Below are 19,978 nucleotides of genomic sequence, written 5' to 3'. Positions count from 1 at the left end.
TGATCACTTTTCCCGATAATGTCTGTCATACTCCATGGTAATTTTTTTTTTTACTTGTCTTTTTGAGAGAACCCTATGTGGAGTTGGGGAGTCGAGTCAGACCAGATATTTCTGGTGATTCCTAAACAATTAGCCAAGATGTAGTCAAGGGCAAGTTCCGAGTTTGATACCAAAGATTATCCAGGTCGAGAAAAGGCAGACAAATCCAAAGTACTAGACAAGATCGAGGTCAAAGGTGAGTTACGGGTTTGAATATCCGGAAGCAAGATCCAATGGTTCATCAAAGCGAGGCAAGAAGTTCCAAAAAAGCTAACAATACCATGTGATGCTCAGTGAAACGGAGAAGGCTTAAGTATGTTTGGAAGTGGAGGGTGTGTTAGCAAGTGAGGCGCTCTGATCGGATGAAAGGTTAGATTAGCGGCATTTGCGGGGATTGCCTCCGGCTGGTGCTTGATTGGGCAAGACCGTTCGTGTGGAGGATTCCTATTAGCAGCGGATGTGACAAAAAGGAGATTTTTTCTAATATTAAGCAGAACATGGGATTGGAGGCTTTTTCAACATGCATTCTGAGAAAGAGTGGTGGAGACATAAATATAATTATCGAGACCATGAAACAGTGACCAGTTTTCAAAAGAGACCACTGCCATAAAAAGTTAAGATATCATAGATCATAGAAAAAGTTAAGGTAAACTTATTTTCTTTGTTACATATGGCAAATGGGGATGCTCATCACTTTTATACTTACATGTATAGAGAGATAAAATAATACCAAAACCACCATAAGGTAAAAATAATAACAATATTACAAACACAATAGCTTTTGAAAAGTGTCAGATGAAAAAAAAAAAGATGATCAAGCCAAATACAAAATTGCCTAACATTGGTGACTTGCGTGTATTGCTCAATTCACACAGTTATTTCTGTGTAACAGGAATTGGAATTATTCATACACTGCCAGAATGTGATTTTAAATTAGATGTGAAAATACCTTTACAGGCAGGAAATTATCTGGAAGGAGAGTAACTGTAGTTCCTGTGTGTTTTTTTAATGAATATCAAAACTGCCATATTTCTCAATGCAATGATCTAGATTCCATTGATGACTTGATGATCAACAAATCAACAAATATTTACTCAGTTTTGCTTTGAAATGCCCAGTGGACAAGATAAAAAAACTTTAATCTTAAAGAATGGAGTTGGTGTTCACTCTGAAAATAGGTTCAGTTAAAAGTACTTATTACTGGAGTATTTCAACAATAGTAGAGTATTCAGTTCTGATCTTTTAGGGCTGGTATGACAACAGGAACTACTTCTCCCTACTTTTGGCTAAATGGGATACTTTTGATTTAATTTTGCAGTTTTTGTTTATTTCATTTCACCTACAGTGCCCTGATAAAGTTTTCCGACACTTCTTATGGTGTCCATTTTGTGAAATGACAAAATTAGACATACACAATTTTATAAATTAATATTGTATTCAAAACCTGAATGTTCAAGCCGAAGACCTCCATGGGTAAGATATGTTGGAGAAAAAACTAAAGGGCAAAATTGAAATATATTAATTGCATAAGTATTTTGACCCATATAATCTCTGGCATTGTAGCAACAAAACGTATTATTTCACTTGGAATTAAACGTTATTAAACATTATTAAAGATTTCTAATAATCCTTGTGTGCCTTGACCAAGCAGCCTGGTGCTGTCTGTATGAAGGCACAGGAATGTGGATAAAGAGGCCCCTATCATAAGAGATGTCATAAATCTATATCACGGTAAACAATTTAATGATAAGTATATAGTGCAGATGGGCTCCAGGCCAGTCCAGGCTGGTTTCTTCCCAAAACCACAGGTTAAAAATCACTATCCACCACCCAAAAGAAGACCCACCAATTAAGGATCTGTAGAGTGGGTACCAGAACCAAACTTGATGACATCTCAGCCAATCACCAACTTGTGATGTCACCCAATATAAACTGTAACCAATTTCATTCTCTCCAGTTTACTCACTGATTTGAAATCCCCCCATCTAAACTTTAAAACTGACTTTTAAAACCACATGACTCCGAGCAGTCCGAGTCAGGATTTAAACTTTTCCCCAAGATGCTAAGCCAAGCAAATGAGTCAGTAAAGTGCAGAATTCTGCCCAAAATATTCTTACTGAAACAGAAAAATCCTTGTTGATGCAAACCCCCTGTTATTTTCACCTGATCAAAGAAATTAGACAGTTGGACTCTTTCTTTATATATTATTGAAAATGCACATTTTATGTTTAGTTCATGATAGTAAATGCATATTTACCTGTGTCTGAGAATATAAATGTGATTTATTTTTATGAGGCTATCAACTTAACTGTAATACGTTATAGTCAATGCAATCAGCTTTTGTATCACAGCGGATCATTTTAGAGATATACAGTACTGTATATTCTATTACAATTGTTGCTTTTTGTGCATGTTTTGGTTATATCAATAAAATGTATATTGTGCATTTACAATCTGTCTGTGAAAATGGAAAGTGTTCTGTTTGATTGGTTTCTTAAAGTTTTCAAGTACTCTTACAATTTACTGTTACAAGTTCTGATTGCTAAGGCAAATTAAAACCCCCAATCTCCTACAGCAGAAAGTATTTTTGGCTACATTTCCACCAACTTTACACATCAGCTTGGTGTAATTTTTGCACATCTTTATCTATGATTTACTCACAATCTCTAAATCTGCTTTGATATACAGATGCAGCCATTCAAAATGTACGGTACAAACCCACGGTACGGGAAAGCCACCGCAGGGCACGGCGGTAAGTGGTTGGCTGGCCAAAATGACCGACAGGGGCACTCGTGGTGCATTGGTCGGTAGTGAAAAGATTTAATAATTTAATCTCTTTACTCTGCACATTTTAATCCGCTTAGTATTGAATATTTATATGAAATTTTACCACTAAAGGGAAATTTTAGTAGCTGAGCATAAAAAGAAGAGAAGCATAACGCATCTGAAGGTCATAAACGATATTAATTTAGGAACATAAACATTACTTTATGTAAACTATACTGTGTATGGCTGGTCTTGGTAGTTTAAAGAAAAACTACACACCAGTCTTTCATTTCTCCCTAAACATTTTAAGCATGAAAGTTTTATGAAATGGTACCCAAATATGCGATTGCTGTGTAGAATGAATTTTAATTAAAAAAATTATTTAACACGAAAATTAAGCTGTTTACATCTTCCGCCTGAGAACATAGTCACCCGTTGCTACCCAACGCAGAAACGCAGCCACTAACTAGCAAAAAGAGGACATTAGCTAGCCAATGTGATAAAAAAATAAATGATTATTTTGTTTATTTCTTTTGCACATTTATTTGAACATTTCTATCGATTGTACAAGCATTTGGAAACGCCTGTTTTCCATGTAAATAGTTCCGTGGTTCCGCACCCCGCACCAAACAAATTTATATTTCTAAATATCACAACATGATCGAATTTAAGTCATTTTAATAACAATGAATAGTCACCTATGCGTTACAATATAAACATTTATACTGATTTAAATCGCGTTTAAATCGCCTTTATTTAAAACCCATAAATAAAGCTGATACTGTTTAGACTTTTAATTATTTAAAACTGTATTACAGCAGCACAATGCACAATGCAACGTAAATCGCTATCTTTGTCTTCTGCGTAATAATGTTCACCTCTCTGTCCAGCAAATTAACAATAATACTAATAAACTTTATTGTATATGGCGCCTTTAAAGGTGGCACCTCAAAGCGCTTTACAGGATAAAAACAATAACAACAATACTGTTAGGCTGGGCAAACGATTTTTTTTTAAAATACAAAATGAGATATAATGATGTGTTCCGGCTTAGACATTAATGAAAAGCATAACACATGGGCGGTGTAGCGGTCGGCTCTGGCTTTCCCATCTATACCGATGCACTGCAAGTACAACCACCCTCTCTGTGGGAGTGCTGGCTGTGACGAATTAAACCGGTGTCACAGGTATTTTCAAAGTAGAAGGGGGCGAGATTTCCAGCGAAAGACACCTCCCCCCCTCCAAAACCACCCAGTAAGTACAGTACTTACTAGTTAAGAAAGCTAGGCTCCTCAATGAAATCGCTTTAACATGCTAATGCATTGGTGTAACAGTCCGGGCGTGGTAAGCTTCTAATGTCAACCCGACTATGACGGAAGGAACCCTTCTTTCATTGGAAGACAATGAACATATTCTAGCCCTAAATGAATTAATAGCAAACATGGTTTACATAAAATACGTTTTTCCAAGAAACCACTAAATAAAGACATAAATATAGAAATCTTTAGATTTTTAAAATACATGACTTGCAATACATGCTAAAATTTATTTAAAAATAAAAACGATTACAAACGCCAGCGGAGAGAGAGAACAGGGGAGGGATGTTGGTTTTGCATACGGGGTGGGGCTATGGAAATTAGGTATATTTGGGAATGTGGAGTTACATGTTCTGGCTGTTTGTGAATTATCGTTGTTGAGTATGGAGTGTTGAGGTATTGATTTTGTGTAATGCTTTATGTTGAAAATTGAGGTGGATAACGAGGATAAACTGGGATGGGAGGAGGGTTTGGTTTTGCATAAGGGTTTATGATAATAAGATAATAAGATTATGATAATTGGAGGAATTTGAGAATTTGAGTTTACAGCTTGTCCAAGGTCATTCATTATACTGTAAATACTATTAGTAATATCTTCGGTAAAGACTTTGATGGCGACAGCTCAAACATGCTCCCCCCCTCCCTCTCTCGATTCATTTCAATTTAAGGTGCTTTATTAGCATGACAGATGGGTACAATCAGTGCTGGGTATTTACTTTGTAATCTGTGTTGCTTTGAGATGCCACTTTTAAAGGTGATATATAAAATCAAGGCTTTAACTTGATTTAACTCCGCAAGTCTGAGTTCTTGTGTCCGTCCTATCCGAGCCCGAAAGTATTACAACATGTATCTTCATTTGTCTGATTGTGAATAAAAAAACACATATATTTAAACACGCATTTGTGATTTAAATCAAAACGTGATTTAAATCAATATAAATGTTTATATTGTAACACATAGGTGACTATTCATTGTTATTAAAATGAGTTATATTCGATCATGTTGTGATATTTAGAAATATAAAAGTCAATTAATTGTCCATATTATTGCTATTCTATTTTTTCAAAGAAATGTCGCAGTAAACTAATATAGTCATATCGTTATTAATTTCTTTAGATACGCGATTCCATATTATATTAGCAGAAAAGCTTAAAACTACCACTTTTTTACATGCTATTTCACGTGTTAGTTAAAGACTTCGATGCTTAAAATGTTTAGGGAGAAATGGAATACCGTTCTGAAGTGGTTCCATAATATCTGGTATACGGAAAAGAAAGCGTTGATTTTATGAAAAATCAATTCTGAAATTATGAAACGCTCTGTTAAAAGAAAGGGAGTTTTTATGTCCGTTGCAGTAAAAGAAAATGCCTGACAAAGTAGGGCTTGGACAGATTCCAAGTGCTTGTACAAATGTGCTAAAGAAATTAGCAAAAAAAGTCATTCCTTTATCATTCCTTTATCGTATTGGCTAGCTAATGTCCTGTTTGTCAAAGAAAAAACTGAAAGTATTTTTGTTTAAAATGACAGTTAGAAAGATTGTGGACCAGTTTACAGCTTGTCCAAAGTCATTCATTATCAATACTATTAGTAATATCTTCGGTAAAGGCTTTGATGCATAAATATTTCTGATTAAGGTAGGTTGTGTACTTTTGTCCAGCTGAGCAATCTTGCTTTCATAAAATATACCAACTTTTTAATGACTGATGATTAACATGCTGTAATACACAGTTTAAATTTAAAAGCTCAAATGCTGTACATGAGAGGTTAAGCTTTATTGGCTCCTCCTGGCGGCTTTACAAGGTGATTCCGGATACTTGCCGGCATGACATCAAATGACGCGATATACTGCGTGAAACTGCGTTTTGATGCGTCACCCCCACCGGGGTATACCGCGAAATACCCCACCCATTTTGAATGGCTGCATCTGTAGCTCATGGACAGCAGTCAAGTCTTTCCACAGAATTTTGACAGGCTTCAAGTTATGACTTTGAATGAGCTTCTCAAGGACATTTACTGTGTTAAGCCATTCCGGTGTATGTTTGGCCTTGTACTGTACTTTGGATCTTTGTCCTGCTGAAAGTTTAATTTTCTCAACAAACTGAAACAGGTTTTCCTCTTGCATTTGACTGTACTTTTCTCTGCTTATTTTTTCTTTAATCCTAAGAAGCCTTACAGTCCCACCTGAAGAGAAAGATGCCTGGAACATGGTGATTCCACTACCATGCTTGACTGGGTGGATGGTGTTGACACGGTGATTCACTGTATTGGTTACAGGCCAGATGTAATGCTTTGTAACCAGACCAGAGATTTTCAATTTTGTGTCATTTGTTCACAAAATACATTTAGCCACATGTTTACAGTAAAATGCTTTGAAGCTCTTAAATGCTTTATTGAAAATCTACAAGCAGCATTTGTGATGTTTTTTTTTAATTCCTGCCACTGTGCCATGCAAGCCAGTATCAACCCATGGACATTTTCTCTCATCTCTGTCATTGAACACAGTGCAGTAGCTCTTTCAAAGTTGTTGTAGGACTCACAGTGACATCCCTCACCAGTTTCCTCCTTGCCGGGCTACTAAGTTAGGAGAGATGGGTTCTGATATAGTAACAGGCTTATATTGGAAAAGAAATGACAAAATCCACAATATCTCTCTTGCACAGGCAGAAGGTAAACATAAATAAATCAAGTTCAAAGAAGATAAACTTTTCATACATATTCACTTAATAAGAAAATTAGGCTGCGTGTTCTGTTTTAAAATGTTTACTACTTTTTCAAAGAAACATGGAATTTAAATAAGAAATACACATTCATAATTCCATTGCTTCATTCCCTTATAGTTCCACCTGTGACATATTTTTGTACATTATTAAAAAACAATCATGCACAAATATTTTTTTCCTTGTAAATCTTCAGAAACTGCCAAGCAAATATATGAGATCAGTAAATGTAATGTTAACAGAACAAAGCAAAAGAAAGAATGCACTGTGGCATAAAAACCATTACAATAAAATCATTGTGCATTCCTTCAAATAAAAAAAGACAGAACAGAAAATCTCTCAGTTCAAATTGGGGAGTGGGCATTTTTTTTTAAATATAGGTGCTGGCTTGGCCTCATCAGGTATTTACCTAATACATTACCAAATCTATAGACATATAAAATCAGCAACTTTTCTGAAGAACACCCATAGCAGTGTATATCAATACATTTGTACATACAGTAGGATAGTATTATTCTTTAAAAATCTATTTGGATACTTCTTTCTTGTCCTTGGGTCTTTAGTCTGCAAATATCCTGCTTTATGGTTGTCTTTCACAGATTTAATCAATCAAATATCACTAACATACTAACGTATTTTTCTGAACATGAACAGAAACACTACAGTAATATCTCTGATCTTCAGTCCCTTGAGGTTTTTTTTAGCAAATTAAAAACCTAGCAATAAGATTGATAAAGGAACATGAGATGACGACAAACATGTGGGAGGCTGTTCATAACTTCCTTGACTGTGACTATTTCAAGAGACAACTAATGAGTATAGTATGACACATTTCACATCATTGTAGCCAGCAAATTAACTGGAATTTAAATCTCTACTCTGCCATCAGAATTAGAATTTTAAATAGATCAAATAACATAAATATGAGTACATATTATTTGCAAACAAAATAATACCTGCTTTCTGGATAAAGTACTTTGTTCATATTTAACATTTAGTTTTAAATTCAAGATTTCACAAAAACTTTAATTAAAACTAATGAAGTTATAATCATGGCTGACTATTGTAATTGGGTAGTAATGGAACCTTTGAACATGGAATATTGGGCTTAAATTGATTTGAAATTCATCTCCACATGTGTGGTTCAGTATGTTACCTTATGCTTAAAAGATAGCATGCAATAAGATTCTGACGAAATAAAGTACAATAATATAGTGTAAAAAAAATCTTGCCGATTTAGTTTCAATATTGAAATCCACTAAAATCTGTGGCCTATCAACAGGTAATATTTTTATTTTAAGACTATCTCTTGCTACATTATTACTACTTAAAGCTGTACACTTCTAGTCAACCACACATTACGAAACATTCTTTGGCATATCTAAAATTTATCCAAGAATCCATCATTCTTTTGGAATGTTTGTTACTTGTTCTCTGACAACAACCTCTTTTTTACTATTATAGCAGTTTTGCTATGTCAAGGTAGTATTATATTGATGTTTGTGACTGACTGTACCCTTGTCTAGTGCAGGTGAGACACTCCAAGTACTCTCTTCTGCATGCACAAAAACACATAAAGGCTGTGTAAAAGTTCAAGAGGCTTTATTTTACTCCATTTCAAAGTAAAGAAAAAACAAAATGTCAGCACTCAAAAAAGAGACTCCATGCACCACTAGCATTGTACACATCCTATAAATACTTACAGAAATGAAATTGTACCCATGCGAGAAGGCGGAACAGGAATAGCCCTCACTACTAATCTAATAAATTATCTAGTTAACACAATGATAATATTTACAAGTAGTAGAGGCAGTATAGCAACATCTAGTGACAGGTCATCTGTTATAAAAGCCCTTTGGCTAGCCTGCCTCAAGGTTATTATTGGAACATGACAGTTTAATGACATAATGTAGGAATATAATCCTCTGTGCTTGGTAATTGCAGTTCCCAAATCACTGTAGATATTATGATTGAATTTAGTGCCCCCTTCCCCAGTTTCAGAACGTTTGTGAAATATGCCTGTATCTTATGAATATTATTATCCATAATAGAAATCTGTATAGATGTTATAGTTTTTCCAGTTCAAAGATGTTTTATACTACAAGTATACTACAGATTTTATATCCAGTTCATAGTGCAATGCTGTTAGAAAATAGCTATTGTCAGTCCTTATAAAAGTTTGTTGAAAAAAAGTTACTTCTGTAGAGATGGGTACCTAGAAATTATCTAGATTTAAGTGCGCTGTTGGCAGCATTGCTGACTCACAGTGCTGGGGCCCTGAGTTCAATTGCCAGGGTGATATCTGTGTGAAGGTTAAATGCCTTTTAGGGAAAAAAGTGTTTTATTTGTGTATGAGTTTGTGTGTCTGTCTGTGCTCTGTCCTGGTTCCACTTCTATTCTGCCTTGTGCCCATCGCTTGCCAGGTTAGGCTCTAGCATCCCCCAAAACCCTGTACTGGATAAAATGGTAAGAAGATGGACAGATGGTGTGCGCTGTTTTGGTACCTTACTCAAAAAAGTGTAGGTCACAGCCATTATGTGTTCTGTTATGTGTGAAAGAGACCTTTGAAAAATCTTCACAACACTCATAAAAAGGAATAGAATTAAGTTATAAGTGGTAGATTAATTGGCTTCTGGGAAAATTGGTTCTAGTACATGTGAGTGTGTCTTTATGTGCCCTGCATTGCACTGGTGTCCTGTCCAGATTGTATCCTGTCTTGCACCCCTTGTTTGCCCAGATAGGCTCCAGCTCCTATAGTATGCAACCATGTATTGGATAAAGCAGTTAAAAATGAATGGATGGATGGAAGTCATTTATTGTACTTTGTTGGTTTATGCATATCAGGTGTATACAGTGCAGTGCTCTCCATATGTATGGGGACAGTAAAAGTCAAAAGCTATTGTTAGATGAATGGAGGACATCAAGATGCTTAGAATTCACAAAATATAATCGTTCTTTAAGAGTAAAACTATGGTCATGCTTTCAATGCCTTTATTGGATCTGAAACAGTAAACATGGCCAAGCGGTTGTACTAATGCTTAACTAAGACAAAACCAATTATAGATAAATTAAGTCGATAGACCTTTGTTTGCTACACCCAGTTAGAACAAAAATTAAGACTGACCAACCCTATCTCCAGATTTTAAAGTGAAGTCAAAAACTGAAGTCAGAACACCCTACAAATAGTTAAAAGCTCAAAATGGCAGCAGCAATGCCTTGGCATACTGTAGATTGCTCTGTGCATATACTGTAGACCTCATATAGTTTTAACTACACTTTACACACCTTTGATCATTTTTACAACCAACATTTGAAAACTTGGCAAATTTCAAAGGTTTTCTGGTGTGTGGGTCTGTCACAACACACTGATATGCTATAATGTCCTTTAAACATTTTAAATTGTCTGTGGTGCAACTTAAATAATTGAGCATGAATAATTGAGTTATTACCCAGTGATGTTAATGATTTATGGAACAGTATAAAACATAAAGAGAAAATGAAATCTCAACATTTCAACAAGAGAACTGTAAAGCACAGAATACATTATTCAGATATTTGAACCAACAGAAACACAAGACAGGAGATATAAATAACGGTACCCATCAGTCCTCAGAAAAAAAGCACTCAAGGATTTAATGTTCCATTGAATCATTTGCTCTGCATCTTAAATTGTGGTGATAACGGCAATGTGATCTTGAGTCTTTTTTGTTTGTTATCATTCACCTTGAACAAGGCAAATGGAAATGATAGATTGTTTGCTGAATAGAAAACCTTGAAAATAATTATTTGGTGTGGGTTTCAAATGTGCAAAGACAGGACCTGAAAAGACAAAGAAATTTAAACATAAAACAAAAAAAAATGTTTGAAGCTAATCTACAGTGTACTATGTACAGTATGTTGACATACCTCAGTAATATTGGATGTTAATAACAGAAACAAAGGCAGAAGATGGTTAAAACATTTTACATGCTTTTATTGCAGTTAGACCTACTCTAACTCCAACTAGTAAGAAGTGACACATTATTAAGTGCAAAAGTAAAGAGCTTAATTGTATAATATTTGAAACAAAATGGGTAGCAGAATAAGCAGAGAAGCAACCAAGTAGAGAAAAATAAATGAAATTGTACTAATCCGAAAATATGGAATATATACCGAACAAATCCTTTTACTAAAGAGATGTAGGTTTAATGAGAATTCGGAAAACATATCCATCTGTTTGTCTATGTTGGCCTGTTTAAAAAACATATTTAAAATTCTTTGCTTTGATGGGATTGATGAAAGGAATGAATCATAAAATCCAGATCATTTTACTGTATTATTTCAAACAAAAGAAAACTGGTGTCAAAGGTCTGATAAATTCATGAGGGATGTAATTAATGCCAGGACACTTATCTTTTGCCATATTCTGAAACACTGTCTTTAGCTCAAATATGGATATATCCACCCCTTGTAAGAACAGTGTAAAGATTGGAGACATTTTATAAGGTTTACTTGAGCATATTGAATATCCAAACTGTATTCTTTAACTTACTGTACTATACAGTAGAACAATGAATACACTGTAGAATCTGTATGTGACCTTAGAGAAGTTCCTCCTGTGTAGATCTAACCGCAGGAATATTTTGAACGTGTTCATTGCCATGTTGTCTAAAAATTAGGAAATTGCTTAGGCATCTAATGCTAGGATAATAATTCTGCCTATAATAATTCTTTACAATATTTTCATTCTGAGAATGAAGTTGTGAATAAAAATAGCCAATTGCAATGAAAATGAGTAGGTACAGAAATCCATATTCACCTCCAAACCTGCAAGCATACTAAACACAAAATGCTGAAAATGAGAAAAAGTCATGCCAAAGTCACTTAACAAAATAAAAGCAAGTAATGAGGCAATTAGAGAATCAGCAAACCAAGTAAGATTATTACTACAGTCTTTCCTGCAGGATGGAGCGTCTGCATTCAAGCTGTTAGAAAGCATTTGTAAATAAACAAAAACAATGTAGGGAGTATCTCCAAGACAAAGATAAAAACTGCAGATGCCATTTCAGATGCAACTGTGACAGACATTAGGGCAGATCGCACAGATGAGCACCTAGAGGTGTAGCACAGGTGTCCAACATGACTGTGGGATATTGAGTAACTTTGAACATGCAAATTCCACAAATAATACAGCAACTGTCTCAGGATAGAAAAAGGCCAATCAAAATTTAAATGGTGTCCAGGGTGTCACCTTACTGTGTATTGCTCTTAAGCCTGCCAGAAATAACCCTGGAAAAGACACTGATCAGGCTTTAATGATGTACCAGAACAGAAAGGACAGCAACCCACAACCTCAGATGGTTAGTACACCAGAAAAAAAAGAGAAAGGTGGCTTATCTCATTGGAAAACAATGTCTTGTATGGTAGTGTGTTGATAAGGTCAAGAATCTTCCCTTATTTGACACAGGAGCTTAAGTGTTAGGAATGAAGGTTAAAGTATTTACCTCAGGAAAAAAATGTTTAATGTCATTTTTTGAAGGTCAGTGAATGCTGGATTCTATGGCTCTTAATGGCACAGAAATCCCTTTCAGGGACAGATAGAATCCAATCTTTATTAATTTCTTCTCCAGACTAACTAAATTGAGGGAACTGGACAAATTATATTAGTACTGGTCAGCAAAAGATGTAGATTATTGACTCCAATGTGTTCAGTTTAATCATTTAAGTTTTGATTAAAATATTCTATTTGAATACATCATTTGAACATCAACAAAATGGAATGGGGTGAAAACTTTTGCAAGGTGCTGTATAATCATAGCATCTTTTTAAGATGATTTCACCATTATGTACACCTGAAAAGGCAAATACATTTAGATAACCATTCATACATTAACAAATATATTCCCACTCATCTTTTGAGAAATAAATGAGGCAAGTATTTCAGCTGTCACGTATTTCAAAAACTGTACTCCACATTTTGGACTGATCCACAATTAAAGCAAAGGAATAAATAATAAAGCCTTCACAAATTCCAAAACACTCACCATATCACCTTCAAGCAAATCCAGCAGAATAAGTTAATCATATGCCATCATACACACTGCAAATCTTAGATGAGGGGCAAATAGCAAACTGTGGCAACTATTTGTATAAAGTCATTGACGCTTACAACTTTACAAACACTGGAGCCACATGATATTCACATTTTATTGCTAATACTAAATCCAAAAATAACCTATTAATGGAAGATTGCCTGCAACCCTGGTTCTGTACAGTATGTGTATAACTAGAGAACAGTATATAGAATGAATATTTGGAATGTTGGTTTTGAAGTTAAACTCAAAATAAATGTGCCCTGTACTTTATGCTAGATTGAGGTGTCTTCTGTGTGGAGGCTGCATATGGTCTTTAAGGTTGCATGGGTTTTACTCAGGTTTTCTCCCACCTTCCAAAAATATGCTGTGCTTGTCAATGCTCCCTGCATTAAAATGGCTTGAAACATCTGATTCCAAGATTGACTCTGAGCTTATACAGCCCTTTCTGGAATTAAACTGGTTCCTGATTGTGGGCAGAAGGATTGATAAAAAATGTGTGTTTTAAAGTTGGTCTTGAAAATACATAAAGAAAAATAAATCTGTTTGTACATTTACTTGCCCCAGGTGAGACAGAAGCATGTATTATTAGAGCTTGAGCAGGAATTTTATTTTAGAGTTAATAAAAACAAAGAAAGTTCATTAAACACTGATAAATAATTAAAACTAGTTATAAGCTTGAAAAACAATGTTTTAGCTCTAAATGCTGTAAATGATTCAAAGTACTTTTATACCATTACATTTACCTCAATTTGCTTATTTTGTGTATTTCTAAGCTATCGGTTCCATAAAAATGGGTCAAGTAAATATTACTTGTGTAATAAAATAATTATATAGTTCAGGGCTGAATCATTTACTCTTTAACTATTTTAATGGTTTTACTTCTGAATTCAGATTTTCCAAACTGTTGGCTATTTTGTGTTGCATGTGCCTTATAATTAGATTTTATGATTATTATCTGTATTTTCCTTACAGTCATTTTGCACAATAGATCTTGGTACTTTGGAGATTGATTGTGAAAATGTCCACGACACATGAAATAGAATGCAAAGAAAAGAACTCAATTGATTTTCCTCTCAAAATATAAATTCTCTTTAGCATCAAGCAACCATTTCTCCGTAACCTTTTATCGATGGGCCACTAAAATGTTTCTCTGTTTGAAAATGAAATGAAATGATTTGCTTGACCTTAAACTTGAACTTCAAGTCAATAGTAACTATAAAGCTGCTTTACTTAAAATTCAATGAAAGTAAACTGAATTCAAGAACAAAGCTGATGTATTCTATACATAAGACTGCTCTGAGTACTGTATTCGACCACTGCTGCTAAATTAAGAATCTCAGATTTTTAGGTTACTAACAATAACAATAAAGCAGTCTTTACATTAAGCACCAAAATACTGATTGAATTTACAGTAGTAATGTATAACATAGATGTAAAATGTATTAATTTTCAGAATATCCCTTGTCTGTATGAGATCAAAATATCATACTTAATCTCCTAAGAAAAATGTAAAATGTAAAAAAGTACTTAATTTATACTAAATTATACACAAACATACTGTACATGCTTATTGCATGATACAGACTAATATTATCCTAGGGGAAGTGCAGCAGCCCTTCAGTTATCATCATTCTGAACACCTAATCTTCGCTTAATTAGTACATACAGTACATTGAAGTGGAGTGAAAGCTATGTGGAAGTTAAAAACGAAGACGGGTAAGCATGTTTTGCCCAAAGGGTTTTGGGATTCCAGAATAGGCAACCCAGCCATGTTGTTGACACCCTGGGTTCTATCAGGAAATACTTGGATCAAATAAGTACTAATTGCCAAACAGTCTAGATGGGCTGAATGGTCTTTCTCTCATTTGTAACACATGTTATGTTCTCATGGTTAACTTCTTAAAGCATTTGAAAAATACCTTTATGGCTCCCATTCCCTAGATCACACCAAGCTATCGTGCTATAAGGGAAATTATAAAGATCTGATTTATTTTCAACTCCTTAAGCTTATTATTCTCAGGGTTATACAGGTATTTTACTTAAATGACATATTCCAGTCATTGAGATCATTACACTTATTATCTATTTGCATAGCAAACCCCATTTATCTAGAGCGACTTACAAAATATACTGTATGATGATACTTAAATTCCTTCTTCACTTCAATAAGATAGCAGTATTGGTGGTAATATTTTATGACTGTTAAAAAGATCACAGGCTCAGTCCTAACAAATGAGTCTTGAGGAGATGCCTAAAGATGATTTGGAACTGAGCATTTCTGATTTTATTGAGTAGTTCATTCCCATTAAGGCGAGGAAAGGATGAGAATGAACAGGCTGTGGAGGTGATGTAACAGAAAGGGAGAAGTGGAGAGCTTGGGAGGGGGCATTGGGAGAGATGGCAGATCAGAGACTGGGTCAAAATGGTTATAGGATAGATAGGATAGGATAGAATTAACATTTTGAAATGGATGTGTGCAACTGTAGGGAGCCATGGAGGGAGCACAGAAATGGTGTGGCATAACAAAAATGAAGCAGATATAAGATCATGTGAGAAGTAAAAGTCCAGCTGGAGAGGGCAAATATAGGCCTGCTGGGCTTAGAAGCATGCCAGGAGGTAGTTCCAATAGTCCGGGGGGGGTAGCACCAGGGCCTGAACTAAAAGTTGTGTACGCAAGTCAGAGCCAGATCCTAGGGATAATATTCAGAGAGAAACAGTAGGAGCCTACCAGAGAAGAAGTGTAATAGGAACAGGAAAGGAAGATTCAATTATGACCAGATATTCTTTACAGGGCAGGAGGGGGAAAGGGTATTGCAGTTAAGAGGAATAGTAGTAGTATTAGTAATGGTAGAAGACTAATAGTAGGTGTGTGAGGGCGCTGTCCTCCTGCAATGAATGAGGTACCGTCGCGAACCGGTACCGGGATGAAAAATATTGGCCATGTGCCAACAAAGGAGACGTTTTCCCAACAAATTTAAAAGACAAAATTATTATTTTTTTGTCAACACCAAATAGAAGAAAATGTTCAGAAAAGTTGAAGAAAAAAATGCCCCAAAAATGTAACAGCTCCACATCCTTTGTCTCAACAAATTCAAAGAAAAAATAAAGATGGCTTAACTGGTTGAATTAAAACCAAATCACTAAAGTACATAGACTTCTTGGGCAACCCTATAGTCAATAAGTGAATTTGAGGTGGAGTTTTTACTCAAGTACTCTGTCTTGTCAGTCCCCTAATTTTTTGGAAATTGGGGTCAAGCAGTGAGCTCTAAGAGAAGTAAGTGGAGAGCTGTCCATCCAAGGGTTAAAGTAAAAGGATTATTTCTGTATTTCTGAAAAGGGATCAGCAGTGGATTTTTAACAGAGTTATGATGCAGGCCTTTTAAACAAATAGGGAAAACAGCTCAAGAGAAGAGAAGCACTAGGGATATGGAAGGATACATAGGACGGAGATCAAGGGCAGCAGCCTGGAAGAGGTACATGTAGATGGGGAAAGGGTTATGAAAACAGGAGGTAGGTTTATGGCTCAAGAGCAAGGGGGGGATGTCAAGCATCAGAAAGAAAATATGATGGGTATGGCGATAAATACAATATGTGAAGATCATGCAGAAATCAGCAATTTATGTAAGAAGGGTGTTACATCATGAGCTGAGACAGTTTAAGGCAAGGCAATATATTTTTTATAGAAAATGTATTTGCATTGCTATCATTTTAAAATTAATTTCAAGTATTGTCCTTATAATGCAGGTTTCAATTACCTTTGATGGTGTATATATATACAGTAGTTCAGGTGGGTAGCTGCATCAGCATGGTAGGCTGCAAAGGAACAAAGGGTTCCTATATATACAGTATATTACTATAGTCTTATTTTTAAAATAATCAGCCTCATATACCTCAAACACTTCAATATAATTATGCAGTTACAAACAATAATATGAAAGCATTTATCATATTCAACCCTACAAATTTATTCATCACAAAGATTGGGTTCAGCATATATGTTTTTTTTTTCACTCTCGCTCTATTTTTTCATAAAGTAATTGCTTACCTTAAACTGAACATTTTTCACTGACTGCATTTTACCTATTTATATATAATTGACATGGCTATATATACATGGAAATATTTGATCAACTTATTTTCATCACCCCTTTGTATTATTCTTTAAACATTATTTCTTCAATTCCATTGATTCATTTCTATTTAAAGATGGGTCCCATTTAACTTCAATTACATTTATCTTCCACTGGTTTTGCTTGAAATATAGTTTCTACGGTGCAAACAATAAAGACTTTGAATAATTGTAATGAACAGGATAATGATTAAAAAATTCTAGTTAATGCAACAAGTGTAGAGAAACTCAGCTGTCTTCCATTTACAATAAGTGATGTCAAACCTGGTATGGATTTCATTCCACAAACAAATGGAACCCAGGCCTCGTCTGTCTTTATCAATGCAATAATGCATTAACTTAACATTTCTAATTATTTTTTTACTAAACCCCTAAATCCCTCGGCTGATTAGTATTCCACATTGCTTTTCTATTTTTTACACCCTTGTGTCATTATCCGTTACTCCCAGACTCATTAAGCCGCATTTATCAGCATCTTTTATCTACAGTATAAACCACGCAAAGTTATTTGCTGAACTAGATTGTATCTTATCTCATTTTATTTTCTAATAATTAACTTACGATTCTTTAGCATCATACAATGTCATTAGTCAAGGTTCTCAAAATACATATTTTGTAACAAAATACACTGTTGAATATAAAAAAAGTGCTTTTCTTATAAAATGTTAAAGGATTCATGAGAAGGGAAAATAGAAACATGACCCCAAAGTCATTTTTAAATGTTTTTGCAAGACATTAAGAAACTCTTAAAGAAGACAACTTCTGCTTTTTTAAAATAATAAAAATTCTGTGTGGAGCAGATTTTCACTCTACTAGGAAAACTAAAGGAAAAATACAGGACATATTTACAGGTGATTCTGAACTGGAGGAAACTATACATGACAGTGATCTTTGCATTTACAGTATGTAAAGGCGAATTCCTCTGTTCTGCCTCTGAGGTCAAACGGATTGTGCAATTGGTGCACAGATAACATCACCCCTGAGGGGACACCATAGGAACAAATTTCAGAATACAGGCTTAAATAAAAAAAGAATGGAGCTTAGAAGCTCTGATTGTGATAGCAAATCCTCAAATGAGTGAAGATGATCCTCATTAAAATGTTAGAATGTAAATTCCTCTTTAACTCCAATATTAAAAAGAGAAAGGATAATTGCCTGGATGGAGTTCAACATAGGAGAATGCATCTTTCCACTGAAGACAGAATCTTAATTAATTGCATAATTATGAGGTCAAAAATACAACCTTCAAAGTCTAAGTGATACTTCAGAATAAATCAGATCATTAAGTTTATATAAATCCACACAGTGCATGCAAACCATGATCTCTGGCATCTCTTTAGCATATCTTGAGAAAACAAATCTTCACAGGTTTCACAGGTGAACATCTGGCTGCAGGAGCAGCCCAAAGGTGTTCAGCACTTTCGCTGAATTACTCTCTTGGATTTATTAAATCTTCATAAGCTCTTCTTGTCCACTTTATTTTAATTGATTTTCACAGCTGTCCTCCAGAAAGAGCCTTGTCCATTTTGAACTCGGTTTGAGCAAATACAGGGTCCCTCTTACTGTAAATGAAACATCTCACTATTTTTTTCCATCTCATTTTTGCCTCATGATGAGTTCAGCAATGGTTACTTGTACCTTTCCACCCACTTGTCTTCTAAATTATATACAAAAACACAGCTTGTCCTTACTGGGTCATCTTAACTGTGCTATGTAAATTATGCTTATATATTTAAGCAAAGTGCTTCTGAAGTTGCACAGCTTCTTCACAGCTGTGATCAGTTGCCACATAAAATAATATACAGTCCAAGCAGGGTCACACTTCCTATTCTGGCCACACCATAGCCTAACATGATGCCTTTTTGATGATTAGGGAGGCGTAGGTAAGCATAATTTAAGCTTTACCATATCTATAAGCAAGAACTGTTCCAAACCCAATCTCACTGGCATCAGTGTACACACAGGAAAGCTTGGTAAGATCAACTTAAAGTACCAAACAAAGGCTAGAGATATTTTCTCCATATTATTAAAACTGGAGTCATACTCTGGTGTTCACTTTCATTTCACATCTTAAAGTGTTTCATTGGTGCACCAATGTTATCAAAACTGAAAATACTGTAAACCCTTGCAACCAGCCAGATACTGTACCTCTGGACCTCTTTGATGCTAGTAAAGATTGAATGTTGTTGAAGGCTCTGACCTTCTCAGGAGTAGCAGAAATACCATCTTCTTGCATGTCCAAATGACATCTTAAATGTCAAATGTGCTTGGTTCAGATGGTGAAAAAACCTGCAATTAAATTGGGCTGTAGAACAACATGGAGTTTTCAATTGTCAAATAAAGCAATGCAAAATGCTAAAGGTGAACTAAGTTTAGAGACATAATGTGAAAAAAAGATTTGATCATACAAAATGTGTAACTTTTTTCAGCTATCTCAAATCAATAACTTTGGTAAAACAGAAAATCTGTTATTGTATTTATATCTACAATGTGGTGGAGAAATTTGTGAAGTTTCACCATTAGTAACAGTTAAAGCTAGATTCCTGAACATAATTCTGAAGAAATATATTGGGAGCAGTATTGTGTTTGACAAAATAAATCTCACTGTACTTTCTTGTTATTGGAATTTGACCCCGGAGAGACATTGAAGTCAATTTTACAGATTTCTAGAAAACATCAATTGTCCTGCTGTAAATGGGAGAAAAGGCTTGTTTTCAGAAGAGAACAAATTACTCAATTCTTGGGCTCTCCTGTAGAATGTAACCATTTATTTATTCTTTTCCCAAACGGACAAAATCACAATGTTCAACTTTGTAGTGACTATTACTGCATAAGAATAGCCAGTAAAAAAAAAATCACATTTTTATTCTGATTCCTTTATTCTCCTGTAGCATTTAATATGTTGCCAATAATTTTTAACATTAATAGTAAGTCATC

The sequence above is a fragment of the Lepisosteus oculatus genome, chromosome 7 (assembly GCF_040954835.1).
Source record: "Lepisosteus oculatus isolate fLepOcu1 chromosome 7, fLepOcu1.hap2, whole genome shotgun sequence".
Taxonomy (NCBI): Eukaryota; Metazoa; Chordata; class Actinopteri; order Semionotiformes; family Lepisosteidae; genus Lepisosteus; species Lepisosteus oculatus.
Note: the sequence above shows the minus strand (reverse complement) of the source record.